The sequence below is a fragment of the Polypterus senegalus genome, chromosome 10, assembly GCF_016835505.1.
Source record: "Polypterus senegalus isolate Bchr_013 chromosome 10, ASM1683550v1, whole genome shotgun sequence".
Classification (NCBI taxonomy): domain Eukaryota; kingdom Metazoa; phylum Chordata; class Cladistia; order Polypteriformes; family Polypteridae; genus Polypterus; species Polypterus senegalus.
Genome location: NC_053163.1, coordinates 109,680,280 through 109,701,971, shown reverse-complemented (window position 1 = coordinate 109,701,971; position 21,692 = coordinate 109,680,280).

Below are 21,692 nucleotides of genomic sequence, written 5' to 3'. Positions count from 1 at the left end.
TTCTAAAGTGGGTGGAACAAGTGATGAGGATCAAGTGGGGTTTTCGATAAGGTAGAAGTGAAAATCAGGGATGAGCTGGGTGGCTGTCATCAGAGATGAGGAATTATCTTCAGAGATCGAATTTAGTAGGTGGTATGAAGTTGTGGAAGGCAAAGGATAAAATAGGGAAGGAGGAACTGAACTAGTTTGAGTGGATTATAATGGTGCAGCTGTCTTTTAACTGCCCCACAGGGCTACTGAAGTGTCTGCCAGCTGAACCGATTAATGTGACCAGAATTGTGATCTGAGCTGTGAGGCAGCGGTATTGATCACTGGATCACCATGCCTCTAACAACAAACAGATGCAGATGGAATGATTACCACAAACAAAACACCACAAATGGCCACAAACTAGCAATAAGTAAATAAGATGTAGATCATCACTCTCACTGACTTCCAATCTTGGTACAAACATTGACTGGACCACAGGATTGGCTCATTCCAGAATTACTTTATTGTTTCCCATGTATCTTTGCACATACTTCTCATTTTTCTCTTAAATCGAGAAGAAGTGAACACATTGTAAATATTAATAAATCATTCATTATTATAATTTCTCTGGAGATCCTATGAAGACTTGTTCTTCCTTTAATACTTGTTTTGACTCATAGTTTTGGCACAGTGATCAGTGTTACATTTCCAGTGGCAGCACTCATGATATTCTCATTATGGCCAGATAATACAGCACTCAAATAAAAATACAGCAATTTTTTTAAGCATTCAGGATGAAAATCCAGCAGAAGTACTGATCAGGTCATGATATCACGCTTACAATATGCCTGCGTGAAAGTTCAACACATGGCTGCTACAGCTCTGTGATGTCACATTGGCCTCACAAAGCATCATGTGGTCCTGGGGAAAAAAATGTTCATCTAAGCTGGCCATACTGTGAATTTTCAGGAAAATATTTAGCGAGCAATCTTTTGATCCACACCACTAGCAACCGATAGGTGGTCCATTTTCCAAATGTGGAATACTTTACCAACAGAGATGCGCCAGGCTAATACTGTGGAACATTTAAAAAAAACTGCTAAAAGCCCACTTATTTAATACGACATTTTAATAGCTACATTTTAGCTATATACTCTATAACCCTAACTTCATCACCTCGGGAAATCCCTCTTTTTTGTTTTTTTCCCTACTGTTTCTTCGAAAACAGGCCTTTCTCTTACAGAGCCTGCCTTTAACGTACTAATGTACTAATTTAGAAAGAAAGCTAGGTACATAATGTGAAATACAATTTTCGGCTGATTCACTCAGCTGGACCTACTAATGTGCCTCCACCTAATACAGTATTTTAGGTTCCATTCTCATACACAACCTGAAACATTTTAAATGTCCTGCTGATCTTCTTTTTTTCCGAAGAAGATGATTTTTTTTGTTTGAAGAATCTCCCTTTATTTTTCCCAGCCTGACTAGAATTCTGTCCAGTGGACAGTCAATGCAGAACCAGCAATTGAGTAGATGAGACCAAGTTCTAATGACCCAGGTAATGTTCCATTGGAGTGAAGTGTCAGTTCTGGTCTGCTGTTCCATTGAATTTATTGGGCCAACTACTTCAGTCACTAAAGAAGAATTATTTATTTCCCTGCATTTCAGTCGAAGATAGAGTGAAACAAATAAAGTTTAGTCTGAAGTGTTTAGACACCATAGAGCCTACTCAGAATTTGTCTCTTATTTGTATATAAGGCACTAAAGCTGATGGATCACAACTATGTATTTATTATTAGTTATTTTTTTTTCTTAGTAGAGCATCACTGTGGAATCCTCAAATACTTCTCTACGGACCTTACAATGTCATCACTATGTACTCAGATTTATGTCTGCAGGTTTTTTGATTCATTACTGTGGAGCTGCCAAATTAAGCTCTACTGCATTATGGGGCCTATGTGTTTATTTCTAATGACCTTTCCAGGTTCCTCACTATGGACTATTCAGATTTACCTCTGTGAGTTTTTCAAATTCATCACTTTAGAGCCTCCTTATCTGCCAATATTGGGTTTTCAGTTACAAGTTTTACCAACAGGGTTTCAAGTTTCTTTTCCTTTTATTTCTTGCTTTGGTTGTCTTTTGAATATAATTTAGCAAATTCTATTATTGAATAGGTTTATTTATTAGGTTTATATTCTCAGTGAAATTTTGTTTTATTCATTAGTTACGGTTTATTTCAGTGTTTCCAAAAATCATTCCTGGAGACCCAAAGGGGCTGCAGGTTCTTGTTTAAACCAACTTCTGTATTTAATTGGACTGTTACACAGTTTCTGTGTTTTGGTGTCAATAAAGGAATTACAAAAGTATATATATATATATATATATATATATATATATATATATATATATATATATATATATATATATACATATATATATATATATATATATATATATATATATATATATATATATATATTGTCACACACGTGTGTATGGGAGGCAGCTAAAGGGCTTGAGTGAAGGCAGTTTGGAGGCATGCTGGGATGTGGCAGAGTACACTGACTCTTTTTCTCCCTTGCCTGTAGACTATTCCCGGGGGAGTCCACCTGGCTCTCTTGACATTACTTCCGGGACCGAGCCAATTGAAGTCGACCTCACCAGCTCCAGCCCTTCTGATGTCACGTCCGGCTGTGATCCAATGGTTGAAGACCACGTGCTCGATCCTTATGACCTCACTTCCTGTCTTCCCCTTTAAAAACCTGCCCCTTTTCCCTCAGTCTTGTTTTGGACTCGTTTGTATGCACTTCAGTGCTGTATATTCTCATAAAAAGAACGACTTTGCAGCCGGGATACCAGATTATATGGGTGGCTGCCCCAAATCTTTATCTTGAGTATGTCTCGTTATTGTGACACTCGGTATTGTGACAATATATATAACTTTTTATTTATGTTTATCCTAATTTCCATTCATCCTTTCTATTATTGACTAATTAATAGGTCTAATGCTGAAGCAGTTGTAGCCTTTAATTGTTTAGTGTTGTGCACTCGGGTGTCTGTTAGAATACAATGAAGGAAGCAGACTACACAGAATAAGAGAAACACAATAGGAAAACAATAAAAAAAAAGACTTTTAAAGGCATTTAAAGCTAGAACAAGAATAGAAATACAGTATTTCTAAATGTCTTATAGAGTAAAAATCATGCAAAATAAGAGAAGAGGAAAAAAGACCAGCCAACTAAATGAGATCAGTTATAATCTATTATCACTTATTGTGAATTCGGTTAGAAAAAAAAAACTGCAAACACCAGGGTCTCCAGGACTGAGTTTGGGAGCCACTTGTTTATTATATTATGTTGCTTACCTATATATGTTCTTTTTTGTGTGTTCTTTGTCTTTTATGTGTCAAGCCCAAGGAGGCAGGGACCCCTGCTGAAGCAGTTCTGGGACTGAACTCAGATCTATTTAAGTGACTAGCAGGCAGGAATCTGGCCCCTGAACCATTTGTGAAAATATATGTTGGAACTTGAATTTTTAATTCTGACTGTAGTCAGTATTCTTTTTGATTTTCTGGTTTTGCATTTATCACTCTGTAATTGGATTGCTGGGTCACAGAATGGAGCTGTTTGCCATGTGGCTTACCTTTCTGATACCTTCTTCTTGTTTTTGTTGTGAATTTTTTGCATAATAAATCCTTAAAAACTGAATAACATTGGTTTCCATTACTTAGGCCAAGGTTCCCCTCTCTCTTTATGAGGTTATAGTCAACTTTTCTGCCTTGATTTCATTTTGGCCTGCTTCATCAGTGTGGGGCAAGGCTGTGTCTTGTTTTCTGTTCTGATTGAAGCTTTATGGGCATAGGTTTTGAAAGCACAGTCTCATTTTTTGGGTTTTGAGAGCCTGGCAATTATAAAACATCAAGTTATAAAGATAAACATTGCTGGTGGGTGTCTGTTTTACCTTTAAGAATGTGTGAGGTCTGTATGGTTTCTAGATTCATCATAATGTCGCAATCATAGGGCTCATAGGACGGCAAATGAGATGCATCTCAGTATACTTTCAGTACATATCAGGAAAGCATTACGTCATTTCCCAATAAATACAAGTTTACCATATTCTATGGACAGATCCATTTTCAGTCCTCATGGACTTTCCATACCCTCACATCCAATCTGTGATATGTCCGGAAAAACCCTTGCTAAGGTTTCAGCTGTCTTGGCACCACTACCTCTAAATGTGACATAGTGACAATTTCTTTTCATAAAAGGACTTGTGACTCACTTTAGTCAGATTCTTTGGTGACCCTTAAGGTGCAGTGACTTTGATTGTGCTCTTTATCTGACTCTTTTGTGTTCTGTGGAGCTTTGGCCTTGTTAGTGTCCTTTAGAAATATAAAAGCTTCACTGGAACTTCCTCTTTATCTTTTTCTCTTGAGATTTCAGTAATTTTATTTCAGAACTCTTCTCTTTGTACTCTTTAGCCCCCACCAGAGATTAGCCTGCTTTCTTTGCCTTGGATTCTTTTAATCATGGCTTTCCACTTTTTAATAAGTCTAGACGTATGTAGTTGTGTTTGTCTGGCATCTGAGGATGCTTCTGAACTAAGTCCTTATTAGAAGGGAGGGCATAATGAGGGCACCTCATTGCTGAAACTCTGCTTCATATGCAGTACAAGATGGATGGCCATTGCCCCCTCGGATCTTCATGCTTGACGGCATTTTGTTCGTTGAAGCGAGCGAGCAAAGTGAGCGGTGTCTGAAAAATCAGTGGGTGTGTGACGGCCCATGAACTGGGGAGACAAAGAGTGGAGCCTTTCCTGCCGCTCTTGTCCTGCTGTTTCTGGTTTTCATTGAAAATGCAAGGCATTAATTATTCCTTTTTAAGAGCGGACAAGCGTGCTGGGCTCATCACACTGGCTAGTGAATACCAATCAGTTCACTTTTCTGCATGTATTATTAATAACTTGGTTTTCATAAATATTATCATTTAAAACAAAAATGTACTATTATTCAGAGGCCACACTGTATCATCAAATTGCCAACCAGTTCTATTGATAAAGGAATTCTGGGAGCTGAGCAGAGAATAGCAAGTTCATTTCCTTTCCAGCTATTTATTTTCGAGGTGTTTAGCAGCCATGATGCTTGGATGTCAGATAGAGAGAAAGTGCAGAAGCCAACAGGTGTCAAAGAGCGGTGCCAAGTTGCAGACAAACAAAACCACATGCGTGACATCACTTTGGCCCATACACATTGGACAAGTGTGCTTTATAGAATTCTGACAGCTACGTATCAGTATGCCTGGGTCACTCATTAGGATCTAAGATTGAGTTTATAATTATATATATTGTATGTCTGTCATACATGGAGGATTTATTATAGTGTATGCTGCGCCTCACGATCTCTCTCTCTTTCTGTACTCCTCACACCAATTTTCACTTCTTCCCAGGAGAACCAGAGCATTATCCCTAAGAACTAAGGTCTAAGCTGCTCCTGGATTCAGTAGGTCTGACAAATAAGTGCAGCATTTTGTCCCCAACAGGCAGTCTTGAGGGGAGATTAGTGTTGGAAAATCTGTCACAGCCGAGTCCTTCCAGTTAAGAGGGGTCTCTTATCACAGGAGGATTAGAAAGGATAACGAGAACTGCAAAGCACCACACAGTCAGCGAGTGGCAAATCTGAAGGGGCAGTGAGTAGCTGTTTGCAACATGAGGCCACTGAGAGTGCAAACACATAAATGGGAAATAAAAAAACATTTAGAAAGGAAAATGTACAACTCATCTGTAGGCACCTCTCTTCACCTTCCATTCTTCTTCAGCTAAACAAATGTTGAGGACATCAGCTCAGATACCAGTTAGCCACTGACTCGTAGATTGTACATTATGTGTGATAAGTCGCTTCATGCCTCTTCATAGGTAACTTGCTGACCTGGAGTTACAAAGTAGACTCCTGATTTAAGCTCAATTCAGACATAAAGTTCCAGGAGTCTTCTCAGTCTGAATGTTGGAGCCCGTCTGAAGAGTTAAAAATCATGCTATTCCCAGTTCAACTCCCACTTGTCATAATAATCTGTGCCAGTATTTATCAAGCATCTCAGAATAAGAAAATAGTCCTAATTGACTAAAAATTCTCCGAGTGAACCAAATATGGTCCTACTCTTAGTTGTAGGAGTAAGAGCCTTTATCAGTTTTCTTGATTTAAGTAACAATTCCTAACTTTGCCAGCAGCTGCCAGAAGATGGCATTCAGGCGGAGATCAGCATGAGCATCCTGGGAAAGGCTGAATGCTTTGGAAACACTAACAAGGTGAAACTGTAAAAAAAAAGGTTGAGATGGAATAATATTCATAACAATTCTTGAATGTTTTGTAATTAATCCATCTACATGTAAGTATTGGTAATGTTATGCTTTTTGGCACAGGGAAAATGCAGCTTTGCAATTGTGATGAGTTGTGTATCGTTTCTTGCACCACATTTTGAAGACCCTTGTAACATGTGAGGTAATGTGCAGATTCATACATTTTGCTACCACTCTGGGTAATATTAAAGCAAGTAGCATACATGCAGTTTGACATAAACATAAAGCTCACTGTCTCATGTGTGGTTGAGCAGGCATATGAGAATCACAAGCGATATCTCAGGATCAACACATAGGTGGCCATGGATGCAAACTGAGCTGTAGTTGCCAACATATTACCCAGAAGGTAAGTAGAGCAGGATGGGCGATTGACAACAAAATATTACACAGGTGTTTTGAGTGCTACATTTCACAAACTTTTGGGACATTCGTGTTACTCTCTACAATCCTGGGAAGGTTCAAGAAAGCAGTTGCAGGCTACTGGAGCATTAGCTAAATAGAGGCTCACATTAGATAAGGGGGTGGAATCTTGGAGAGGGACTCGGCACACAATTCTGAAATACTGGAATGTGAATGTGAATTATAGCCATGGCTATTCAGGAACTGTTACTTTACAATGCGCTTCCCATAGCCATTCTAGCAGAAAGTTGAATCTTCTAAAAATACTGCTGTGAATTATTCATTGTTAAATAAATATAGCCATTGTTAGGCTTTGCTTTCATTAACGGTGTGTCGAGGTCTTTCTGATTCACAACAAATATGGTTAGAGACCAAAGAAAGCAGGTGAAACCAATCAGCAGCAAAACAGTAAACAAAACGCAAAGTCAAAATGAACATTGCAAAAGTCCTTAATCTGTTTCAGGTTTCCCCTCACCTAATTATTGCTAATGATTTCTTTTGTTTGAGAATTGTACCCAATGCTCAGATGAAAAAAAAAAATTGTACTGCTTATAGTTTATCAAAGAAGTCCTGAAAATATGTAGTACATTACAAAGAGGCAATAGAGAATTAGGAATTTATGTTTTTTTCCTTTGCTGTAGTCAGTGCCAGCGCTAGGTTATTTTGCACCCATAATAACTGTCCGGTAGCTAACCCATATGGCTCGGTCCATTTGATCTGCTGCCTAGGCGAATGCCTAATTTACCTTAATGGTCTTGCTGGCCCTGGGTGTAGTACCGCAAGATAGCAAGATGTGCCCGTGTTTGTCAGTGAACCTGTGACGTAACTCATTTTATCTTTGGGGAAGACTGTATGACTGAAGAGTTGTAAAGCTGCAGGCAGGCAGTTAAGATCCCTGTTAAGCTGTGTTACACACAAGCGTTTGGGAGAATAAGTGCATTTACCCGCCGGACCAGGGGTTGGCGCTGCCCTCTAACTCTTTCTCCTCAATTTCTTCAGAACAACCGATGAAGCCTTAACCTAATAAGTACTTCAGACAACAACCTCAATATCATTTCTGGTTTTGGTCCTCAAGATTCTGCCTCTTCTGGATGTCACTTCCGGTCCCAGAATGCCATTTACTCATGACATCATTTCCCTTCTGCCGACCTTATATATGACCTCCATTTTTGTTATTCTCAGTTCTGTTTTGGACTCAAGTCTGTAAAGACCTCATTGCATTTCCTATACTCTACAGTATACGGGGTGGATCCCCATACCTTTGACGTTGTTCTTGTGCTTATTTTATAGCTGCTAATGTTAATCTTCATCCAGATGTGAAGGTACAGGTTAACTCCAGCTACCACAATGTTCTCAAACCTGGAACTGTTGATATATAGCCGAGATGATCCATGCAATGAGGACACTTAATAGTCTAGAAAAAAATGCAAAGTGCTGCGTGCTTTTTTCCAAATTCAAATAGGGTGCAAACAGTGCAGGTGTTCTTTCAATTACAAATAAATATATTTTCATATTTATTTTGTATTATTCATATTTTTATGTATTTTCATAATATAAATATATTTTCAATAAAATATTTCTTTTTTGGAGATTAAAAAGTCAGTAAAGAAGTTTCATAAAATCCAACAGTCAAGTCAAGCAGATATCAGGTTGTCTTGATTCCTGTCAGCTCTACACGTTTTTCTCCCTCCATCCGATAGCTGTGGTCTCACTCTCTACTTCCTGTCTTGACTGCCTCCTTCAGCATCTGCTGGAATGTCCAGACCCCAATTCTCTCATTGCTGATGTGGCCTCCCAGGAATCCATATTTCTGATCCCAAAGAGGTTAATCGATCCCTCCTGCTCAATTCGGCTGTTCAATGGTGAAATGACCCACCCTGGAGCATCGTTCCTTTCCCTTCCCTGCCCTCCTTCACAAGCCAATGACCACTCCACAAAACCGCGCTGGCTCACTCCTGATACTTTTCTTTTCCGAGTATCTTTTAAAACGTAGATTTTTGTATGCATTTTGGCCTTTCATCCACATACAAACTGCATTTTAGGTCCCTGAAAACAGTGCTTTTGAAAAACTCCTTCCAGGATGAAGATGTTCAGAAACTTTGTTTTCCTTGTTTGCGTGTAGTCAGGAAAAATTGAGTTTTTGGCTTGTAACATCCAAGTGTGTGCCGGCATCCTCTTTGATTGACGTCAGTTTGTGCACCATTATCTGTTTTGCTTACATGAGGCGATTTTCTGCAGTTGCGGTGGTAGTTAAAGTAGTGCTGGTGTTAACCTCTTTAACGGGACTTTTTACATGTTTACATTTAAACGTACAATTACTTTATCACTATATTGAGCAACAGAGGAATCAGAATGTTCTACGGAGGTCACTGCTATATCAAACACTCCCACAACACAGACCTTTAGGTGACAGGACAACTTTGAGAATTTTAATTTGTTAAGGACATTGCTGTTGTTGACTGAGCTGCTTTGCCTGCACATGGAAGGAAATACAAGTGAACTGTAGTGAGATCACCAGTCAGTGTTGTCAAAAAAGTTGCCTACACACTCTACTATTTAGTAGATGATGGGAAATTACAAGATGGCAAATGAGTTTGGGTTGTCAAAACAGGTGGTTTCTAAAATAGCAAAGCAAGTGTGAGAAGCAATTACAGTCCGCTTAAGCCCTCTGTATATACAATTACATGTCACTGAGACCAAAGTAGAGGAACTTGTAGCAGGGTTTCACTGTATAAGTCAGCATTTCTCAACCTTTAAGTATTTGCGACCCCAGTTTTAATAACAGTTTTAATCGCGCCCCCTAATGTTTTTTTGAAAGGAGCCCACTAATACCAATTTGTTCTTTTTTAATCTATACTATTAAAGGGCAAAGCCCTCACTCACTCACTCACTCACTCACTCACTCACTCACTCACTCACTCACTGACTCACTCACTGACTCATCACTAATTCTCCAACTTCCCGTGTGGGTGGAAGGCTGAAATTTGGCAGGTTCATTCCTTACAGCTTCCTTACAAAATTTGGGCAGGTTTCATATCGAAATTCTACGCGTAATGGTCATAACTGGAAGCTGTTTTTCTCCATTTACTGTAATGGAGATGAGCTTGAACGCCGTGGGGCGGAGTTTCGTGTGACATCATCACGCCTCCCACGTAATCACGCAGTACATAGAAAACCAGGAAGACCTCAAAAAAGCGCTGAAGAAAACATGCATTATATAATTGAGAAGGCAGCGAAACAATAAGAAGCGAGCGAGTGACATATACAACCATATTCATGAGTTCTGCTACTTGAAACAAAGCAGATGTAAACCTACACTTTAAATTAAGTTCATAGACAGGCTGCTGCTGGCGTTTGTAATTTAGTGCCTGCCCATATAAGGCCGTCCGTCAGCGGCAATCCAATAGCAAACTCCCACTAAATATTCACGGGTGAAGGACTGTGTTTATGGAGAGGAAGATGAGATGGTCAGGGTGGTGTTTGACACAAACTCAGCGAAACTGCGAGAGAAAGTTTTAAGTGCCAGGACTAAGGTAACATTAAATACAGCCACGGACATAGCACGAGATGGCACCAGCACAGCTGGGAACCTTCGATGCATGTACACCGAGCGGCTCACGTGAACTGGCGCGTGCACAGATAAAAGCAACAGTTCCAAAAGCGCTGAACAAAACCGAATTACACAATTGAAAAGGCAGCAAAAAATATGAAGCGTCTGATAAGCATATTCATAAATCCAGCTACTGCGGAAACAAAGCACACGGTGGAAAAAGTCAATGTCCGCTAAAGGAAGACAGTGTAAAAAAACCCGTGCATGCAGTGTGTCAGGTCTCAGATAAAGAAGAAGACGAGCTGTTTATTGATGCAGTAAGAAACGAATCGATGAATGAAACCTGTCATCTTTACAGCGATTGACAAACACGGAATGTAACTTGAACACAACACATCCTACAAATACGAACCTGATTGAAAGAAATAATGATAATCAAATCCTTGATGACAGCAACACTCAGTAACACTCACAAAACAAATACTGTATATTGACAGTCATGTTACGTTATTTTTAAAATGTTCCCTTTTCTTTTTCTAGCTTTTTTAACACACTACTTCTCCGCTGCGATACGCGGGTATATATATATGTATATATATATCCCGATCTACATACTCGAATAATGGATACTTTATTCGCCATCAATGATTGTTTTGGTAAAGCCATACTCAGTGTATTCATTAGATGAACGGTAAAAAAGTAAGAGCGAGGGAGGATGCAGGCTGTAGTGCGGCGTCAACTCTATCTGAATTGCGCGATCACATTTGAAAAATATATCTTTTCAAGTTCTATTTAGTCCATATTTGTCAAACTCAAGGGCCACGGGCCACATCCGCCCGGTGTAATTATATCCGCCCGAGATCATTTTATATACTGTATTATTGTTATTAATGGCCCAGGTATATGAAGCGCTGGTAACACAATAAACTACAGATCCCATAATGCAGCGCTTCAGCTGCCTTGCCAACACTTACGCGTTAATCAAGTCTAGCTTATGATGCTGCAAGTTATTGCGAAGCTAGCTCACACGATGCTGAGAGAAAAGTTGATTCTGAAAATAGAGCCTTTAAAACCGATGGGAGGCTGAGTATATGTTTACTGAACCCGTGTGTCTCATTTGTGGAGCTAATGTGGCTGTAATTACAGAATTTAATCTAAGACGGCACTATGAGACAAAACATCAGGGTAACCTGAATGCAATGCAGAAGATACAGAAAGCAGAATAATTAAATAAGAATCTGACACTTCAGCGGACGTTTTTACCCGTGCACAATCACAAAGTGATTTCAAGTGAAGCTGCTTTTATGGGAGACACAAATGCACCAGTGCACCTTGCCCCACTTTCCCTGTTGCCAAGTAATGTTAAACCAAGTCGTCACTACGGTGTTCCCAAATCGCACTTTGCTGATAAACTGGCGCACTGAGTTTGCACGGCGCTTTGGTGACTTTGAAGAACAAAAAAAGTCCGTCTACATGCGGCTCGAACCTTGTGCATGTTTGGTAGCACATATCTGTGTGAGAAGCTCTTCTCAGTGATAAAGACTAACAAAACAGCACACAGGAGTCGCCTCACTGATGAGCACCTGCAATCCATCCTGAGAATCTCCACAACACAGAACCTCACAGCAAACAGAAACGAACTTGTTGCCAAAAAGATGCCAGGCGTCCAGCTCTAAAATGACATATGAGCAAAGACAACTGAATGATTTGATTTGTTATTGCTGAAAGGAACACATTTTATTTATATTTCCAGGTTTTGTTATGCAGCATGTTCATATTTGAATTTGTATAATTTTGACAGGATATATTTTTATGGAGAGCAAAATCTTTTGGGATATTTAAAATCTAAGTTTATTTTTATATAAAATTACATAAGAGTAAAGAAATTTGAATGTTTGTTCTTTTAATGTTTACTTTATTTCTAACTTGTATAATTTAGACAGGATATATTTTTATGGAGAGCAAAATATTATAAGTTGTTTAAGGTTTGAGTTGATTTATTCAGGAATAATATTCCTGTCTGTTTTTACCATTCCTACCAAAGATATTTCTGTCGACTAAATAAAAATTCCTTCTATTTAAAATTTAAATAGAACTTGAACAAATACGATAGTTCATAATATCCACGCAGACTTGCACGTAAGAGCGGGAGTTATCCGTTTTAACAAGCAGCGTATTGCACTGATCTGAAATAGCTGTGTGTGTATATATGTAGATATGTATGTATATGTATATATATGTTTATATATGTGTGTGTGTATGTATATATATATGCATTTGTGTGGATATATGTGTGTGTATGTATGTATGTGTGTATGTATATGTAGATATATATATGTATGTATATATGTGTATATGTATAGATATGTATATATATATATATGTTTATGTGTGTGTGTGTAAATATATATATATATATATATATATATATATATATATATATATATATATATATATATATATGACAACAACACTCATCACTCACAACAGTGACAAAACAATTACATTGACAATCATGTTACGTTATTTTCAAAATGTTTCCTTTTCTTTTTCATTGCTTCTTTAACACACTACTTCTCCACTGCGAAGCGCGGGTATTTTGCTAGTTAATGATATATTATAGATGCATATTTTATTATACCTACTGTCACACATATGCAATTAGGAGGCAGTCAGAAAGTCCAAAGATGAGTGAAATATTGCGAGATGAAGGACTGACACATGGTACTTACCTGAACCTTTTCTCCCAACAGGAAAACCAAAGAAAAATATTAGCCACTATTTCCGAGTTTCAAAATGGCCACCGTGACATCACTTCCGGCGACTCGATTCTTCATCACTTCCACGTGGGCATCACTTCTGGTTCCTCCACAATGATGCTGTCACTTCCTGCCAACCAGTTCCTGTTCCCATAATTCATCCTCTATTTAAAAGCCATCTTGTCACAACCAATTTGTCATCTGTTAATGTTTTTCAGTGCTTTTGATACAGGACAATATACGGGGATGGTTCCCAAAACTTTATCTTTGTGGATTCTCTTTTTTTGTTCGAGTATTTTCCACACTACTTAACTTTTATCGACATTTATCTTTAATCTATATTTATTTTTCTAGTATCAGAATGTACAATACAATACAATACAATACAGTTTATTTTTGTATAGCCCAAAATCACACAGGAAGTGCCACAATGGGCTTTAACAGGCCCTGCCTTTTGACAGCCCCCCAGCCTTGACTCTCTGAGAAGACAAGGAAAAACTCCCAATAAAAACCTTGTAGGTAAAAATGGAAGAAACCTGGGAAAGGCAGTTCAAAGAGAGACCCTTTCCAGGTAGGTTGGGCGTGCAGTAGGTGTCAAAAGTAGGGGGTCAATACAATACAATATACACAACAGAACAATTCCTTAAGACAGCATAATAAAAATTTTAGAATTACGGTTTAACAGTAGATGATATGACATAATTAGGTTTCGATATTTTTAGAGTCCTGGAGACCTCATCCATCTAGCTGCATCTCCATTTGGCCATGCCACGGCTGAAACATTGCTCCGATGAAAGGACCCTCTTTCCCATGATTCCTGTGATCCTCCATCAGGGATGACTTTACCATAGGCAGGCAAACAACTTGGCAGGTGGGCCGTGGCACCAATGGCCACATTTGGGTACCGAGAAAAGAAACAGAATAGGTGAGGGTTAGTATTCAAATATAATTATTCATGTTACTTATGTTATAGTGCTAATGACTAACAACAGAGATGCAGTATGTACAGTTAATCAGCAGCTCTAGTCAGGATATGCTAAACTGAAGTAGTGAGTCTTCAGCCGGGATTTAAAGGCTGAGACCGAGGGGCATCTCTTATGGAAGCAGGAAGACCATTCCACAGTTTAGGGGCCCTGTAACTAAAAGCTCGACCTCCCACTGTTATTTTATTAATCCTTGGAATCCTAAGCAGACCGGCATCTTGAGATCTTAATGTGCGCTCAGGTTTGTAAGTCATGATAAGTTCAGACAAGTAAGTTGGCCATTTAATGCTTTATATGTTAAAAGGAGGATTTTGAAATCTGCCCTAAATTTAACTGGGAGCCAGTGTAAAGATTTAAGAACTGGGGTTATGTGTTCATATTTTCTTGTTCTTGTAATAATTCTTGCAGCGGCATTTTGGATTAACTGGAGGCTGTATAGAGAACAGTTTGAACAGCCAGTGAACACCGCATTGCAGTAGTCAATCCTACTAGAGATAAATGCATGAATTAATTTCTCACAATCCTGTTTATTTAGAAAGCGCCTTAATTTCCTAATATTTTTAAGATGGAAAAAACAGGTTTTGGACGACTTTGTAATATGCGCTTTAAATGACATGCTAGAGTCAAAGATAACTCCTAGATTGCGGGCTGATTCAGTAAAATTAATTGGGATTCCAACTGAGTTAAATGACGACAGAATATTGCTGTGATCAGCGTCATTCCCTCCAATAATTAACATCTCTGTTTTATCTGTATTTAAAGACAAGTAGTTCTCATTCATCCATTCCTTTAATTCACTAACACAACTAATTAAAGACAACATCGGAGAAACTTCATTTGATTTAAATGAAAGGTATAACTGGGTGTCATCTGCATACGAGTGAAAATTAACATTATGTTTCCTAATGAGAGATCCCAGTGGAAGCATGTAAAGTGAAAACAGTAAAGGTCCCAGTACTGAGCCCTGCGGGACACCATATTCAACTTCTGTGTATAAAATGTAGTTTAAGTTAATTTGTTTAGGTTTCAATAGATGTATTTTTCATATTTTCGATTCTTGTTTTCTTTTTTTCACATCTTCACATCCCCATTTTTGTTACTTTGCGCCCCCCTAGGGGGGCCCACCCCACAGATTGAGAACCACTGCTATAAGCAGTCATCCACAAATTCGATGGATTATTTGAACTGAAAGGGGAGGTTTTCTCTTAATATACAAGCCAACTGTGATTACAAGTGTTCATTAATTGACGTTGTAGTGAAATGACCGCATAGTGTTCGTGACACCCGTAGTTTCACAAACTCCATGCTGATCACACATTTGAAAAAAAAAAAGAAGTTGGACATTAATCTAAATGACACTCCCTTTGTAATCTATGTCTGGTTTGTGCTCTTGACAGAGGATGTTTACATTTTTAAGTGAATGGAAATTTTTTCATAAACAGTAGGCATGTGGACGAGATTATGAGATTTTTTTTTTTAGCGATGGAGGAGATCTCTCATTTTAAAAAATTCCCGGTTACGTGTGGACGAGGCCTGAACTCTGTCTTGCTCAGACTCCACCTTATTCATCTTTGGATACGGCACACTAATTACCTGTAAGCCGTGGAAAACCAATGTGGAACAGCTGACTAATTAAACAATAAACTCACCTCCACACCGAACCACCTGTGTCTGCCCAGCTCTTCAGCACTGCATATATTCACAAAGTTTTCAAAAGACTTGTGCTGCCACGGACATTTATTTCATCAGAACATTATCATGAGGTATTAGTTCCTGTCATATACTCTATGGCCAGAAATGAAATGTGGCCCATAGAATCAGTGGTGCAATTGCAGAATGACTGGCATGAAAATTCTGCTTGGACAGACATGCACATCATAAACATAAAGGTGTATTCTTTAGTGACCTAGGGACCCAGTTTTGTCTATTTTTCTTCAGTGATTATCCTTTGTTAGCATTAATTTCATTGTATACTATCCAATATTTTCCCCTGAATGATATACATCATGTCTTCTAGAGTCAAGGCTGGGGAACTGTCAAAAAACAAAGTCCATTGAGGCAAGAAATAAATTTGTGTTGTTGTAAATACATGTTCATCATTTAAATAAAGTGTACATAATATACAAATATGCATGGTACTCATCCAAAAAAAAACTTTACATGCAGGTGCTTAAAGCTGAATGAAATTTATTGTTGGTTTGTCTTTTTAATGAGTAACCTGTCTGATTACGAAAAGTTTGTCAAAATCAGGGGTAAGTGAAGAGTACATATGGGAATATGTTTTAGTTTGCTGGTGGAGGACTCAGCTGTAATTTTAGAGTACAAGAACCTTCACATAACCAGAAAACTGGGCTGGCCTGACAACACAATGGTGCCATACAAGAAGGGCCTGTGCTTCCTAGGAGACTCAGGTCTTTTAATGTGTGCAGTAAGCTTGTGGTGATTTTTAGTAGTCAGTGTATTGTTCTACACTTAAGTGTATAGCTTGAGTTTAAAAGTCACACAGTGGCAGACAAAACATATCAGGAAAGCATGCTACATCACAGGGGTGGGACTGAACACACTAGAAGCTGTTGTGGAAAATAGCACGGTGGCACAATTGGATGCCATTATAAAAAATCCTCTCCATCCCCTCCAGTAGGTGCTCTCTTTAAGGGACTTTTAGCCATAGGCTTATTCCTCCATGGTGTACTATAAATGCCTCTGGGGAGTCTTTCTGCCTGCTGCTAACTTGTTCATGCTCATTGGCTTTCTTAATGAAGTGCATGCTGAAGTGTATAATAGGTCTTCTTATAAGTGGACTTATGTTAGTCATTACAGTCCCTCAGTATGCAGGAGCAAAATGTCCCTTTAACTGGGAGCAGAACTAAAATCTGCAATCAGCAGCCACCTAAAACATTAAGATGACGGAGAATTTATTTATTTAACTTAAGCTGGCAACCCATCTAGAGTGTCCAGAAAACCACATTAATGTTGTGAACCACTGGCTGAAAAACACTTCTCTAGAGCACCAACAGCCAAATAGGTTTTGCTCAACCCTACCTTGGTGTGCTTCTACTGACAGTATACAGTAGCTTCAAAAATGGATTTAATGTGTTTAATAGGAAACTTTTTGAACCAGAAACTCAGCATGACACAACACATGTTGGCTAAATGGATATGACAATGTCTGTGAGGACCAAAACTATCAGATTAGGAGATATTTATTCATGAGAATGTTAAACTCTAGAGGCAGAACAAAATTTAAAAAAACAAGTTGATGAAAGTGAAAACTTATGCCACTATAAAGTAAAGACAACTGTTATGTATGTGTGGTAGCGCAGTACAGGCCAGCCATGATATTCAGCAACCTCAAGAGGATCCTGTGAACCCTCAGGGCAGCTCAATCAATTGAGTCACTTTGCGAAAATTCACAAAGGCTGCAAAGAAACTCTGCCGATATTCACATTTGTGCGCTATGAGAACCCTCAGTGCCAGGATGCGGTCGATGGTAGACTTCTTAGGCGTAAAACCAAACTGATCCGGTCGCTGGTACGTGAGCAAGTGATCACGGATCCTATTGAGGACAACCCTAGCAAGGACCTTACCCGGCATCGAGATCAGTGTTATCCCCCTGTTATCATCCTGTTATTGTTGCAATCCAGGTGATCACCCTTCCCTTTCCAGATAGGGATGACAAGTCCCGTTTTCCAGTGAGTTGGGATAATGCCAGTCTCCCAAATGGAAGCAAAGATTGCTTGCAATGCCAGGAGGGCAGCCTTACCACCAGCCTGGAGAAGTTCAACCCGGATACCACAGATCCCGGCAGCCCTTCCCCCCCTCAGTGACATTGGGTGGTTCACAGCTAATGGCCTGTACACTGGTGCTGTGAGTGCTGTGCAGAGTGGACCTCTGTGTTTTTCCTAGTTGATTCTGGGGTTCGTCAGGGGTGAGTTCTTGTTCCTACTCTGTTCAATGCTAGTATGGACTGGGTGTTGGGCATGGTCATGGGGTCCAGCAGCTTTGGGACATCCTTTGGTGAAGAAAGATTCACGAATCTTGACTTTGCTGACGATGCTGTGATCTTCGCAGAGCCAATCGAGGCTCTGATCGGGGCACTTGAGAGACTGAGCGAGAAGTCTGAGTGTCTGGGCTTGCGAGTGTCCAGGATGAAAACCAAGATCCAGGCCTTTAATGACCTCTTGGGCACAGCCATCAGCAATGTGTCTGTTTGCGGAGAGAGTGTTGACCTTGTTGAGAGGTTTACTTACCTTGGCAGTGACATTCATGTCTCTGGTGACTCTTCCTATGAAGTCAGTAAACGGATTGGGAGAGCATGGGGGGTCATGAGGTCACTGGAAAGGGTTGTGTGGCACTCCCAATATCTATACAAAAGGATGAAGGTCCAAGTCTTTAGAGTCCTGGTGCTTCCTGTCTTGCTATATGGTTGTGAGACATGGGCACTATCCAGTGTCCTACGATGAAGACTGGACACCTTTGGTACTTTATCTCTCCTAAAAATCCTTGGGTATCATTGGTTTGACTTTGTATCGAATGAGTGGTTGCTCATTGAGTCCTGAATGAGGCACATTACCTGCATTGTGTGGGAGCGTCAGTTACAGCACTGTGGCGCGTTTCCCATAGGGTGATCCGGCTCATAGGATCCTCATTGTTGGGGACCCAATTGGCTGGACCAGGCCAAGGGGTCGCTCACGTAACACCTGGCTGCGGCAGATGGAGGGTCATTTCCGGAGGGTAGGACTGGACCGCGTGTCTGCCTGGGGGGTTGCCAACTGGGACCCCGCGTTGTTTAGTGGGTGCGGCAATGCAGTGTACCAGTGCATGTTCCCCAACTTGACTTGACTTGACTTGACTTGGTAACGCAGTGGTAGCACTGCTGCCTCACAGTATAGAGATGTGGGTTCTCTTCTCGGATCCCCCCTGCTTGGAGTTTGCATTTTCTCCCCATGTCTGTGTTGGTTTCCTCTGGGTAATCCAGTTTCCTCCTACACCCCAAAGAAATGCAAGTTAGCTGCTTTGGAGATATTAAATTGGCATTTGTATGTGGTTGGTCTGCGTTTGTGTGTGTGTGTGTGTGTATGTGTTCACCCTGCGATGGCGTTGCGCCCTGTCCAGGGGATTGTTCCTGTCTTGTGGCCTATGCTAGCTAGGATAGGGTCCAGCACCCCACCCCGGAACCCTGTTCAGGAATAATCAGGTTAGAAAATGACTGACTGATTGAGTGACTGTTTATGTGGAACCTGTTCAGATACTGGCCTCTCACTTCTTCCAGCTAGTTGAACCCTCACCAAAAGCTTGCTATGCTACTCCAAGACAGATTTGGCTTTTAAGCCCAAGCCATGAAGGACATCCTGGCAAAACCCTGAGAACCACTTCTGGACTGCCAGACACTGTGTAGAAGGTCTGGACTTGCACTCTGACAGATCCCACTAGTGGTCCCAGGCACTTCTTCACTGCCATGCAATAGATAGGACCAGGGAGATTCCAAACAGATTGTCCTACCAGAGACTTTTGGAAGTCCATATATACTTAATTGGAACACCCCTAGTATCTTGGGGAAGTTCTAACCTGTCACTGTTTACTTATGTACCAACTTGTATATAAACAAGGTCACTATGGGTCTTATTTTTAAAATAATTTAAGAGTTTCCCACCTGCACCAGCAGCGACACCACACTAGGGCCAGTAGATAAAGCAAGAGAAAGATACCATACCACCAGTAAAGATTTTCACCATCTTCAAGGATGTAGTACTCAGTCTGGTATAATGAATAATTTCTCAAATTATAGGCCAAGGTAGGACCACCAGCAATTGTTGATTATGTCTGGAATGGTGGTCATAGGGTTGACTTTACTTATAACTCACTCTCCTCTTTTTTTGCTATTAACAGGTCAGGTCAGGTGAGGTTGAAGAGCTTGCACTGGTACTGCATGTTGCCTCACTCACCACATGACGAAACAGCTCGGATCCTGGTTGTCAACCCCCATGGCAGACACGCGGTTCAGTCCCAGCCACTGGAAATGATCCTCTATCTGCCGCAGCAAGGTGGTATGTGGGCGTCCACTTGGCCTGGTCCAGCCACTCGGCTCCTCAACAATGAAGATCCTGCGAGCTGGATCATCCCCGGGGAATCTACCTTGTTCTGTAATTTAATAACAGTAGTTCAACCACACTACTGTGTGCATAGCAGGTTCAGTTGTAAGTATAAAACCATCATGGCTTCTCTATTTTATAAATACATTTACCACTTCCACAGGATGTCATTTCTGTATATTTACCCCTACCAATTCCAAGCCACCCCACAATGATCGTCTCACCAGCACATTGAGGAGACATAATATAATACAGGCTGCTTTCTTCACTTGTGCATTGCCAAAAAAATGAAGCGAGCCTGTCATTTCTACTTCTTGTTAGTGGGGTTGTACCTAATACTGATGACCATCATGTTTCCCTTGTAGAATAATGGCACAAAAACAAGATTTGGAGATTGGCCCGTATAATGTCAGGCAGAATAATCAAAAAAGACTGAAAACTGGTCTTGAAAGCTGTAAACAATGAAAAAGACAAATGATAAATGAAGAGACTGAGAATTTCTATTGAGGTGGCAGGAAGTAGGGTGAGGTCATCAAGGTGGGACAGACATGAGGTCATCAGGTTGGGATGGCAGTGAGGTCATCTGGAAGGGAGGAAAGTTACTTAATCTTCTGTGGTTCTGTTGGAAGAAAGAGAGAAGACATTAGTACCCTTTACTAATCCTTTTCACAGTGTTTTCAAGCCCTGAATTGGACCCTTTGCCTGTCCCTTAATCGCACGTGTATGACACTCTGTTCTGGACCAATAACCCACTTATCCATCTTATGTCATCTGCAGTGTACACAAGTTTTAACACAAATGATTGCAGTTATTGGTCCTATCACAGAGTGTAGATCTGAACGTCACTATCTGTTCATAGCTGTTTCATCTAACCTACTGTACAGCTGATATTTAACTGAAATAGATTTCCAGAAGCAGAAGAATGAGAAAATGAATGTGTTAGAGAGTTAGGGTTGTGAGCTGTCCATCTGTCCCTTGATGTCACTTATCACTCATGTTAAAGTTCTCAGAGAAAAGAAACTCTGCTAAGTGAGCTGACTGCAATAATACAGACGGTGCGTGATACTGACGCAGTTTACTGAACTTTTGTATCCTTTAGAGAAATGTCATGAAGACATACTTCTTTAATTATTTGGATTTTTTTGACATTTTAGAATTTAAAAGGAAAAAAAAAAAATCATTTTCTTCCGGGAACATTCCATCAGCACATTACTACAAATGAAATAACTTACAGCTTGCTATCGCTCATGAATAGTTACACCCACGCCAATCTGCTGAGGCGCTGCTAAAGTCAAACTGGGGATCAACTGCACACTAATAACTTGGCATAACATGCAATTTTTTTTTTCTGTTCTGTTCATTTGATGCTTTGTCCATGTAAAATGCAGCCTATAGAGGTCCTTGTCCAGTGTCATTCATACACCAGGATGTAGCATAATTTTTCAGGGTACTCTGTATCCACACATGAATTGAAAACTCACATCAAGAGAACTGAATTATTATTTTTTCTTTTTTTTAACTAGGTTGGTTTCTGTTTGTGGTGGGCTGGCACCCTGCCCGGAGTTTGTTCCTGCCTTGCGTCCTGTGT